The following is an 11,020-nucleotide window of genomic DNA, read 5'->3' on the forward strand; positions in this document are numbered from 1 at the left end:
TGGGGCGAAACTAGGAGAACCCAAGAATAAGATACACAACTCAAAAAATCAGAAATTACATTTCAAGCAATGACATTAATTCCTTAGACCATCTGTGAAGAACTAATGAGTCTAGTAAGCAGGTGCTCATAAGCCTTATTGGAATGGTGACTAATAAGAGTCTACTGAAGTAGAGATATCATAGGCCTAAATCCAATAGTTCATGAATAGTATGAATAGAATATAAAATCTTTCAATATAGTATGGAATATGGACTTATACTATTACTTGTTATTACATTAATATAATAAATGTATAGATTATAACATATACAAACATATTTACTCTGTTGGGGTGCCAGCATAAATTGTCAACAAAACCTTTGTAACTCCTTAATACTAACCATCACATAGAGTGTAGCAGCATTTATTCCAGAAAAATATGATTTTTTTGTTTTTTGCTTTTTTACTACAGTGTGAATAGCTCTACTTTAACTTGTATTCAAGATATGTTTACGCCTACATTATAAATTGTTCCAAAAGCTTCAAAAGTTAGATCACACCCTCTTAAAGTTGCCTTTAAATCCACCCATCTCTGGAATTGACATCCTGACTTTTTTGTGTCAGAACCATGCTTTTCTGCCCATTAAGGTTTAGTTCCAAAAACCTAGACAATATTGAACTGCATTAAACCATGATGATTAATTTAGGGTGATTACTAAAACATGGTAAGCAGGCAGATAATACGTTTCTCTGCTGCTATCTTCTTACTTTCTCGTCCACCAGGTCGCGACAGATTGCCATAAAGGACAGCCAGGGATGTGGTGTATTACCATAATCATCATATTCCGGTTTCATTAGCAGCATTATTTTCTTCGGCATCCTAAATCTACTCATCCCCAACAGCTGCCACACACAAGGGGCGTGTGTGAATTCAGTAATATTAAACTCAAACAGCTAAAGGGGTTTGACTGAGTCGTGGTGAGGATATAGACATGCGTTTTTACAGGAACTGTGAGATGTTAGGAAACCTGACGAAAAACCATAGATCAACTTTACAAACTTTTTTTAATAACAAGCTCAAAAATCAATATGTAGGCCTATTGTCTTCTGGCTATTCCTAGCCATATATTTATCCTGAAGCCAAGTAAATCTTTCATGTATCATGTCATGTGGGACGTTAGAGACTACAATTTAATTACAAGGAGAGATTCATTGTCCAAACAATTCCTTAATTTCCCTTAAATGTTAATGTTGTATAAACACAAGCGGCCAAACAGAATATAAAAACTGAATGAACTGGCAAAATGTTGACATTATTCAAGAACTATCAAATAACAAGACATTTGGACATATTTTTGTTGGCACCAAACACATTGTTACGGTTCTGTATGCTACCCAGCACTTCTTTGGATGTGTGCTTTAATATTTCCCATCATATCCGACCTTGCACACTATGATTTTTCAAGCGATTCCACTGTTGCAGCACAGTTTATTTGTAGATAAACACAAACTTACCGGAGTGCCCTCTTTTTACTGGCAGTCATCTTTCACGGTTCAATTTCCGTGCCGGTTTCTGGATCACGTGACTGACAGGCCGTGCTCTGATAGTCCAGAATCACATCGATTGCATGCAGGCTCAATTCTCCATCATGGGTAGCCTGGACGTTACATATGAATATTCAATTTTATTTATTTTATATTCCAAAAGTTTTTTTGGGGTATCTGATTTGTGACCAATGGAAATCAAGAATTTCCATATTTTCAATTTTAAAGAGGAGATTCAAGAAAAATAATTCAGATACATGGTTTTAAAGTAAATATATTTCAATATTAGTATTGATGGCTGTTTAAAGTTCAAAGACTTTGTCCTTATTTGCTTCCATAAATTTTCAATATTGAATAAATCATGAGTCTCTCCCGTTGTCTTAATTGTTTGGTGTATCTTAACTGTAAACTGAGATCAATCAAGTCCCATTTTGTTTGAATTTAAGCAGTATAAGCTGACAGCTGATACAGGGGACAATGTCTAGTTTTGTCAGTACAGTCATCTTCCCGTCTTGATGTCACCAACAATGCTGCATTTCAATAGTTTTTCCAACATGACCCTCTTCACGACCCTCAGCCCTTGGTATAAATCTCGGCCAGCTTTTACTCACATTTGAGTCTATCCAATTATTAATGACAAAGTATTTATAAGCTGATGTATTGCAAGATTTTTTCAAGGAAATGTGATAATATACCCTTTTCTTGTATTGTATTTTTGTTTCTTTTCTTTTTTAACTTCTTTTTTCTCTTTGTGTATTGAAGTGCCTCTTTTTCTTGATTTTATTTGATTTTATCATTAAAGCAACAATAGAACCTTTCCCACTTTATTCCCCCTACAGGTTGGAAGCGGAATTGTCCTCGCATTACATTGCAAGTTTCCCAGTTTGGTTGCAGATCTGTAGTTCCAAACGAAATGGACAACGCACTAATGGGACAATTCCACTTCCAACCTGTAGGGGAGATCAAGAGGGAAATGTACTCTAGCTTTGCTTTAGGTTGAATGTTTATTGATGGAATCATCTTACCAGACATCAATCAATTGTACAATAGGCCTATTTCTTGCTAAAAGGGCAATACAGATATCTATAAAAAGTATTTTTTCATTTTTCCATGTCATATATACTTGCAGACTCATTTCAATGAAGTTTAGTATCAGCTGCATGAGTTTCAATTTAGTCATTTGTAATCTGTATCATGATTATCAATTAGTATTTACGTCGGCAAAAACGGAATTTCTTACAGCATTTACAGATGTTGGAATTAAATCACAAATATATATCTAATAAAATAAACGTATAAAGTAATAGATGTAGGTTATATTAGATGTTTCAGCCAAATATCAAGCTAACATGAGGAATCTTAAAAGTTCAAATTTATTTATTTATCTTCTGCTTCTTTGGTAGTAAGCAACAGTTTTAAGCGATTTTACATTCAATTCATTTCAATTCAATTTTATTTATATTATCAATTCATAACAGAGTTATCTCAAGACACTTTACAAATAGAGTAGGTCTATACCACACTCCAGAATTCAAGGACCCAACATTCTATAGTTTTCCTAGAACAAGCAACAGTGCGACAGTGGCGAGAAAAACTTCCTTTTAGGCAGAACCCTCGGACAGACCCAGGCTCTTGGTAGGCGGTGTCTGACGGGCCGGTTGGGGTTTGAATGAGAGTGGCAATAACAAAAAAGAAAAATAGTAGTTTGTAGCAGTTCTTTGTAGTTCATGGCATAGCAGGCCCTGTGCATATTACAAGGCACAGCAGGATGTAGCTGGGCACCGCAGAGTGTCAGGATGAATACATGACTGTTAACTAACCATATGAATGTTCTTAACCCAATCCATAACTGCCATGCCATATTCCTTTCCTTGTGTAAGGATAGACGCATGGCTGATTGTAGCGTGTGAATACTATTGAAGGGGCGTGGCTTCCATAATAATGCATCAATCTCCACCAAGATCACTTCAGTTTTCCAGACAATTGGAATGCCACTTAGATGGCAATGGGGATTCCCCCAAGGGCAAGCGCTTTGGGAAAGTGAACAAGGGCATGTTAAACTACTATTGAAATGCAGCCAAAATCAACATTTTGATGTTATTTGAGTTTTAAGTCTTGGTAGGTTAATTTACGTAAACACATTGTCCATAACCAATGGGTGCGCAGCTCACTCCCTCGAGCACCAAACAGGAGACGCTGGCTGGCAGAGCCACATGTTTATGGTTGCTGTGGCACAGCTCTAAGCTAACACTAAGAGGTAAAGTTGCCAATTTCCAACCCTTCTGAGGAGTCATCCAGGGAGATTTACCAGTTGGCAATGCGAACTCTGGGAACTGGTGCCGTTCATCTGCATGTATGCATAAACAGAAAATCAGCAAACTTTCCCTCACTTAAACAGCTAACTCTAGCAGTAGATAAGTTAGCTATATTGGTAATAAAAAAATAAAAATCTAGTTCTAGCTAATGTTAGATTGGATCCTGCAAGATCTCCAGTCTTTACATATTGTGACAAATAATGTTAGTCTTTAGATGTAAGATGGTTGTCTTTAGATGTGAGATTGTGTCAGACTTTTCAAAGTATTTTCAGTCTTCTAGTGTAAGTAGACGGTGACAGACATTTTTTTCTGTCAGTGGCCCCACACCCCTATTGGCCTACACCGTAATAATAATTTATTTCTTGTTAATTTGCACCCATTGAAACATTTTCAATGGGGTTCAGGCAACATAGATGAAAAGTGAGACATTGATCGGACGAGTATCTGTCAAACTTACATATGCAGGCTAGATATACAGAATTGTTTTTCTGTAAAGACATGTTGCTGTTGAACATTTAAAATCAAAAACTATATTCCATTTACCACTATTGTTGTGGTGTAAAAAATCTCAGAGGAAAAAAGGTTATCTAAACAAAAAAGATCTACATAATACCACTAGAGGTAAGGGAGAAGAAATATACCTTTAATACTTTCTACAGCTGTTCTCAGTTTCCATTCACACGTTGTTCTCTTGATCCATTATAGGTTTGTCAAAATTGTCAACTGCTATATTCTTTGCTCAAATTTCTTTTAGGTTGTTTCTTGTTAATTTCTTCCCATTAAGTTTTCTACACAGGATCAAACTATTTATCTTGTCAGGGGCTGTCTCGCGTCTATAGGAAGCTAAGGCTACATCTACACTTCTACTTTTTCACTTTTAGTGGTGTTTTGAGACATAAACAATTTCTGTCCACACAAGATTTTTAAGCTCCATAGCATAATAATCTCCATTCATATCAACAATGCAACGCAAACCAGCCAAATGCGGGTCAATTTTGGCAGTGCATGTAAAACACGTCACTCTCACAAGCATGCCTTTATATTGTAACACTGGTGGCTGGAGTACTGTGCCACTGTGCCATCACACGACACAAGACCACAGCTGTAATCCAGTGTGCAGCCCACAGCCAACTACAGAGGCACATACGCACACCAGAGGAGCAAGCCGCGGCAATCCCGTAAAATCCCCCAAAGGTTCAGCACGTGCATGGACATAGCAAGCCGAGGCATCGTTTGCGTCTGTTTGTAAAGTACAGAGACCGCTTTCTGTAACCGAGGGCGAGTGCTGGCTGCTTGAGTGACACCACGCACTCCAAACCACTTTCAACTAATCTCTACACCTCTGCACCACTTAGCCTATAAGAGCTACTCTTTTTATGTCTGTCTTATTTGGTTACATGAACAGGTTACATTACGTTTATAAAAAGGAGCTTTACACACTTTGATGACAGCAGTGTTCTACATTTAGTAGTCTTGATTTGGGTGTTTACAGTGCTCTTTACATTTAAAGGGTTGTAAATCTGGTTCTTTCAAGTTAATTGTAGCACACCATAGTGCACTTTATTCAATAAATACGGTTGAAAATGGAGTGCCTAGTAGCTTTGGATAACCACTAGCACAGTGGCTGGTGAGCAAAAAAAGTTACCTCAGTCATCCTGATGCATCTCTCTAGTTTTAATAACTAAACAGGGCACTGATTCCAACTTCTCTCGCTCTAGGGCTCTGGAACGCCAGAGTGTGTGCCAGGCGTAAAAACAGCAAATATTGTTTTTTTAACCACAAATGTAGTAGTGTAGATTCAACATTAGCTCATTCTTAGCTGTCACCGTCCCATAACACAGTTCAAGCACGAAATAAAACCCACTACCATCTTTCATTGATGTTGTCTTTATTAGTATTGTATCACAGTAATCATCCTGATAAGAGAAACATGGGTAAGACATCAAAAAGTGAGTGAGTTCCCTAGTGTTGAGGTTGCCTTGCCAACAGGTAAGGGTAGGAGACAGGGTGAAGTAGTGTCGAGGTAGGTGGTTCGCTGCACCTGACCAATGCCCGTTCATTATTGCATGCTTGCTGCCAGCTCCTAACAGAGTGTGCAAGGGATAGGTCAAGCATCCAGTGGCTTCTGTAGTGTTTTGTCACTAATGCTATAAACAATCTATCAGCTAAGATCAGGATTATTTTAACCTTTACTACTTTATGCAATTTTTCAACACTTGGTTGATATTGACTACACTATCAGCTAGTCAGCTTAGTCGTCTCCTAGACTAAGCTGATTATAACTCTCCAATGGTGCACTTGTGTTGTGTGACATCAGTGCAGAAAAAACAAATTCTTAAATAACACAGCAGTATTGTGCCTGCATGACATGATATATTACGCCAAGCCTTACAATTTGAGATGGGCCTTCCCCTGAATTTTATAGAGTTTTACATAAAACAATGAAAAGAAGTCTCAATTTCAATGAAAGTTAAGGAGCTGTCCCTCAAAATACTGTAAAACAGCATGATAGGAGTGCCTCCACAAGGCTTTCCACACCCATCCCAAGGCATGAATACGCAGATATGCCTTGACAAAACGTAGTAGGTATATTTAAATTATTTTTCAAAAAGTAAATAATGAACATATTCTTCAAGGTACCAATAACCTCTTGAAAAAAATCAATTGAAAATAAAAAATAAAATTTACACTTTGACACCTATTTTAACAATCTAAGCGCACGGCTTGAAGCGCATGGCCCTGGTTCGTTAAGACCTAAATTCTAGAGTGTGGTCTGACCTACTCTATCGGTAAAGTGTCTCGAGATAACTGTTGTTATGAATTAATACTATAAAAAAATTGAATTGAATTGATTCAATACGCCAAGATTCACCTGAACACACTTCCTATAACGCACGCCCAAGGTTGCCAGAGGGGCGCAGGTGCATTTGCTATTTAAAGACACGGGTGTTGATGGGCAAAATGACAACTGCATCAGTCTTAAACTAGCCAAGCACTTGCTAAGACGTGGGGCTGTGCTGCACCGGGTGCAGAAAGAACCTATGCATTTTTGTAGGTAAACTTACAGTACATTTTGAATTACCTTATATATAAAATACAATTTACTGAGGAACTGGGCAAACAATGCTTGTGTGACATTCCCTGCATTACACACATGAGGACGAAGCATCCCTCATAGTCAGACCCTATAACAATATTGCACTACTCTGTTAACTCTAGTGAAAGCAGAGGCAATATTGATAGGGTCTCTTCTGCAAGGTGGATTGAAAGAGACATACTTCTTCTCAAGAAGGGGAGTTTCAATCTGACGCCAGAGGAAGAGAAAGAGGAGGTGACCTTATCATAAACCTAGAAGAGGACTGAAACATCCAACTGTGTAGGATCCTTACTAAAAGTGTACGTACGCCCAAAGCCAAAATGGCATACACAAAAAAACATCACATTTTATAAACCGATGCACAACTGCAAGCAATGTTCCCTTTCATAAATCACAGCACACACAAGTGTGCGTATGTTAACAGCTTCTTATCCCCCCCCGTACACACCGATTTTAACATATATGCAAAGCACCTCATGAAGGCCAATCAGTAGTTAATGACCCTGGCAGTTGTTCTTTCTTACGCCGAATCTTGACGACTGGTGGGAAAAGCAAAAACTTCTTAGACGTGGTGAATTGCTGCAAATGGAATAGAATTTTGGCCGGTTATCGCAGTGTAGGGAAACCTGATCTATAGACTACCTAATAATAAACCGTCCAAAACAACAACCCCGCCCGCTGCAGATAGCCAACAGCATTGAAAGCAGCAGCTTTCTGCAACTTTATAGTAAAAAATAGTACAGGCGGACATTGATGTTAAAATGTTAACGGTTGGCAGGACAGTCTGAACTTTTTGCACGGTCTTTTGTTGTACGTTTTGTTGGTAAATGTGAAATGTTCATATTCATATGTTAAGTCTTCATATTAGAGACAAGGAAATGAATGGGCAACGTACATGTGTTCATCAACCCGTTCTCACTGAGTTCCAAATCTGAGTAACCTGAACCCCATACAGACCACAAGTCTGGCTAGAGAAACTACTTGATTGGTGAAGTTGCGGGAAACTCCAGTTATTGTCATTGAACAATTGCAGAAAGTTGCAGTGATTGGTCAAAATTGCGAGTTAGACCAAATTCACGGTGCTTGGTTGAATGTGTGTAATGTTGCGATTGCAACATTGTGAATCTTGGGGGTAACCTGTGCTGTGCTTCTGTAGGACCATCAATCTAATGCTAATGTTGTGAAAAACACTTTTAGTCTACCATAAGAAAATTTACTTTTTCAAATGGACATTTAGCATAAGTATTAGAATATCGACTGAAGCAATTAAAAAAAAAATCATTAGAAACCATGTGTCTCTAAAATGAGATACTTCTAATTTTTAACTGTTAATGCAAAAAAAATGAAATTTATTTATGACCCATGCCACTGGATGAGGGACAGACATAAATTAACAAGTAGAAAAAAACCTGTGAACAAAGGGATAGAAGTAGGGTGAAATGCCCGTCCTTCTCATCTTAACGTTGTGAGAATGTCATGCAGCGGGGTGGCCTCTAGCTCACTCTAGTAAGAGAGTTTGCACCATGTAACTGAATCTGGCAGTGGGTTCAATCCCTGCGGCCCTTTGCTGCGCGTCATCCCCATCTCTCTCCCCATTGTCTATCCACTGTGACAGTGGGAAATGGGAACCCCCCCCCCAAAAATCTTAAGCGCACCCACCATGCTCACGTATCTCTCCAAGCCGATGGTCAGGGGAAGAAAGAGGGGGGGAGAGGAAATGGGGGGGGGGGGGGGAGAGAAGGGCTCACGGCGTCGCGCAGTTCTGAGACGCAGGCGGCGCAGTTGCTTTTCACCCGACTGCAAGCCGGCGGACCCAGGCGGACCCAACATGCTGGAAACGCCGGCTTCTTAGCTTTTTAACACCTGATTGTTTACAACATATGACGTTTTATATAACTTTTTTCATTTTTTTGAATCGGAGAGATTTTAATTGCTATTTGTCTGATTTAAAAGACTTATTCTGTCCAGAACACATGTTGTGGCTGACAGAGACGTTTAGAAGTCAAGAGACTAAATCGGACCAGATCACGGATCATCTCCAGTGTTTTGTTAATAAAATCAGCAACAGATCGCATGTAGAGCACTTGCCAGCGACTCTGTCAAATTAAACAACAGGAACTGTGTACAAGCTGATATGTGGGTGCTGATTATATTTTATTAAATCGGAATCGCACCACAGTGTTTTCATCACTTCCTGTCCAGCCTAAGGCGCCTGGAATCGGCTGGAAACTGTCCGACTTTACCGCAGCTTTTTGTCACCGCCCCCGCTGCTGTTGCCTGCTCTCGTCCACTTTACGGCGAGGCGCAGTTCATCTTGAACAGGCCTAGTATCTGTATCTGTTTCCCACATAATTATCTGTATCCGGATCCGTACTCGGACTGGCGGGGCCTAAACCGGACGTGGTCAGATTTAACCGAGTGGGTCGGTTCTTCTTGAAATGTGCGGGCTTTAACCGGTATGTTATTTAAGCTGCAATTGATGAGTTGATGAAAATTTTTTATATTTATTGCTGATTAGAAACTATTTACATTACAGCATCAAGCTTCAGATCAATGGTGTTTCATGGTAACAAACAAACTATACAAACGTTTGCAACAATGAATACACATATGCAGTTGCAATTATGAAGTAAAAATGTAATGACAAGATTTTTCATACTCAATATACTTCTTTTTTTAACTTTTATTTTTTATGAGCAGTGTGATTTTTTTTTTGAGGTTCTTTTTTATTTATTGTGTGTGTGGTGTGTGTGTGTGTGTGTGTGTGTGTTGACACGGAGAGAGAGGGGCACTGACAGTAAAAAAAAAAAAAAAAAAATCTCCAATGGCAGAGACGCACGGGAGTTGCATTTAAACCAGCAGCATGTCTGAAACCCACGTTCACCAGAAATCTACTGTGTTACTAAGTCTGTAAGTGGCTACTACCAGAGGTGGGTAGTAACGAGTTACATTTACTTGAGTAAGTTTTTGAAAAAATTTTACTTCTAGAGTAGTTTTGAAATACTATACTTTTACTTGTACTTGAGTAGATTAGTGAAGAAGAAACTCTACTCTTACTCCGCTACTAGGCTACAAGGACTCATTACTTTTCTTTTTACCTCTTTGGTATTCTACTTGTTTTTACCCCAGCGTACGCTCATTTAATGTTTTATTTTGACAGGAGAGAGAGTCTTCCGCTTAAGGCTCTACCACGTGACTGTGTTCCACCAATCAAACGGCGTTGTCAGTCACATGACCAACTCGTTCTCAGAGCGGATCATAGACTGTTATACTATGGGCGGGACGTGTTAGCTTACAGTCTTGGCAAAACAAAGAATCACCGTCGCCAGGCAACACAGACGTGGAGGAACCCCCCCGGCCTCTAGTGAAAGCATGGTTACCTTGGAATAGTGCAAACAGCAGCTACGTTATGCGGCGTCTTTTGTGGTCACCAAAACAAACGACATGTGAGCGTTCACAACTCAACATCTAACCTGAGGAAACGTAGCGGTATTTTTAGTTTCTGCTGTGAGAGGTGGATCTTTGTCTTTTAGGTTACATACAGTATGGTTTTGCACATGCTATCCATCCAAATTTAATGTGACAAGTCTCTCAAATAAGCATTTTGTAATTAATAATTTTTTGATTGATGAACATAGTTTGCCTAAACATGATTATTTTGTATTTTTGTCTGTCTGATTGATGCTTGTTTTAAGAAATAAATCGACGTTACTCAACAGTTACTCACTACTTGATTATTTTTTCATCAGTACTTTTTTACTCTTACTCAAGTAATTATTTGGATGACTACTTTTACTTTTACTTGAGTCATATTATTCTGAGTAACAGTACTTTAACTTGAGTAAAATTTTGTGACTATCACAGAACGCTGCGCGGCCAGTTGAGGAGTTTTATTCAATCCGAGCACGGATATTGACTCATATTACCGATAATACTTGTACTGTCGGCAGTGCTCGGATTGAATAAAACTCCTCAACTGGCCGCGCAGCGTTCTGTGATAGTCACAAAATTTTTTACTCAAGTTAAAGTACTGTTACTTCAGAATAATATGACTCAAGTAAAAGTAAAAGTAGTCATCCAAA

At 38.8% G+C, this 11,020-nt stretch overlaps 1 long non-coding RNA gene across 1 annotated transcript in view; it reads left to right on the forward strand.

Annotated features, from left to right (window-relative positions):
* LOC116686300 (uncharacterized) overlaps window positions 1–11,020 on the forward strand; it is a 22,320-nt gene that overhangs the window by 5,241 nt on the left and 6,059 nt on the right. Inside the window, exon 2 of the long non-coding RNA XR_004331213.1 lies at window positions 2,402–2,408. This is a non-coding gene — a long non-coding RNA (uncharacterized LOC116686300). The remainder of the gene's footprint in view (window positions 1–2,401; window positions 2,409–11,020) is intronic.

This window comes from Etheostoma spectabile, unplaced genomic scaffold, assembly GCF_008692095.1.
Source record: "Etheostoma spectabile isolate EspeVRDwgs_2016 unplaced genomic scaffold, UIUC_Espe_1.0 scaffold342, whole genome shotgun sequence".
Classification (NCBI taxonomy): Eukaryota; Metazoa; Chordata; class Actinopteri; order Perciformes; family Percidae; genus Etheostoma; species Etheostoma spectabile.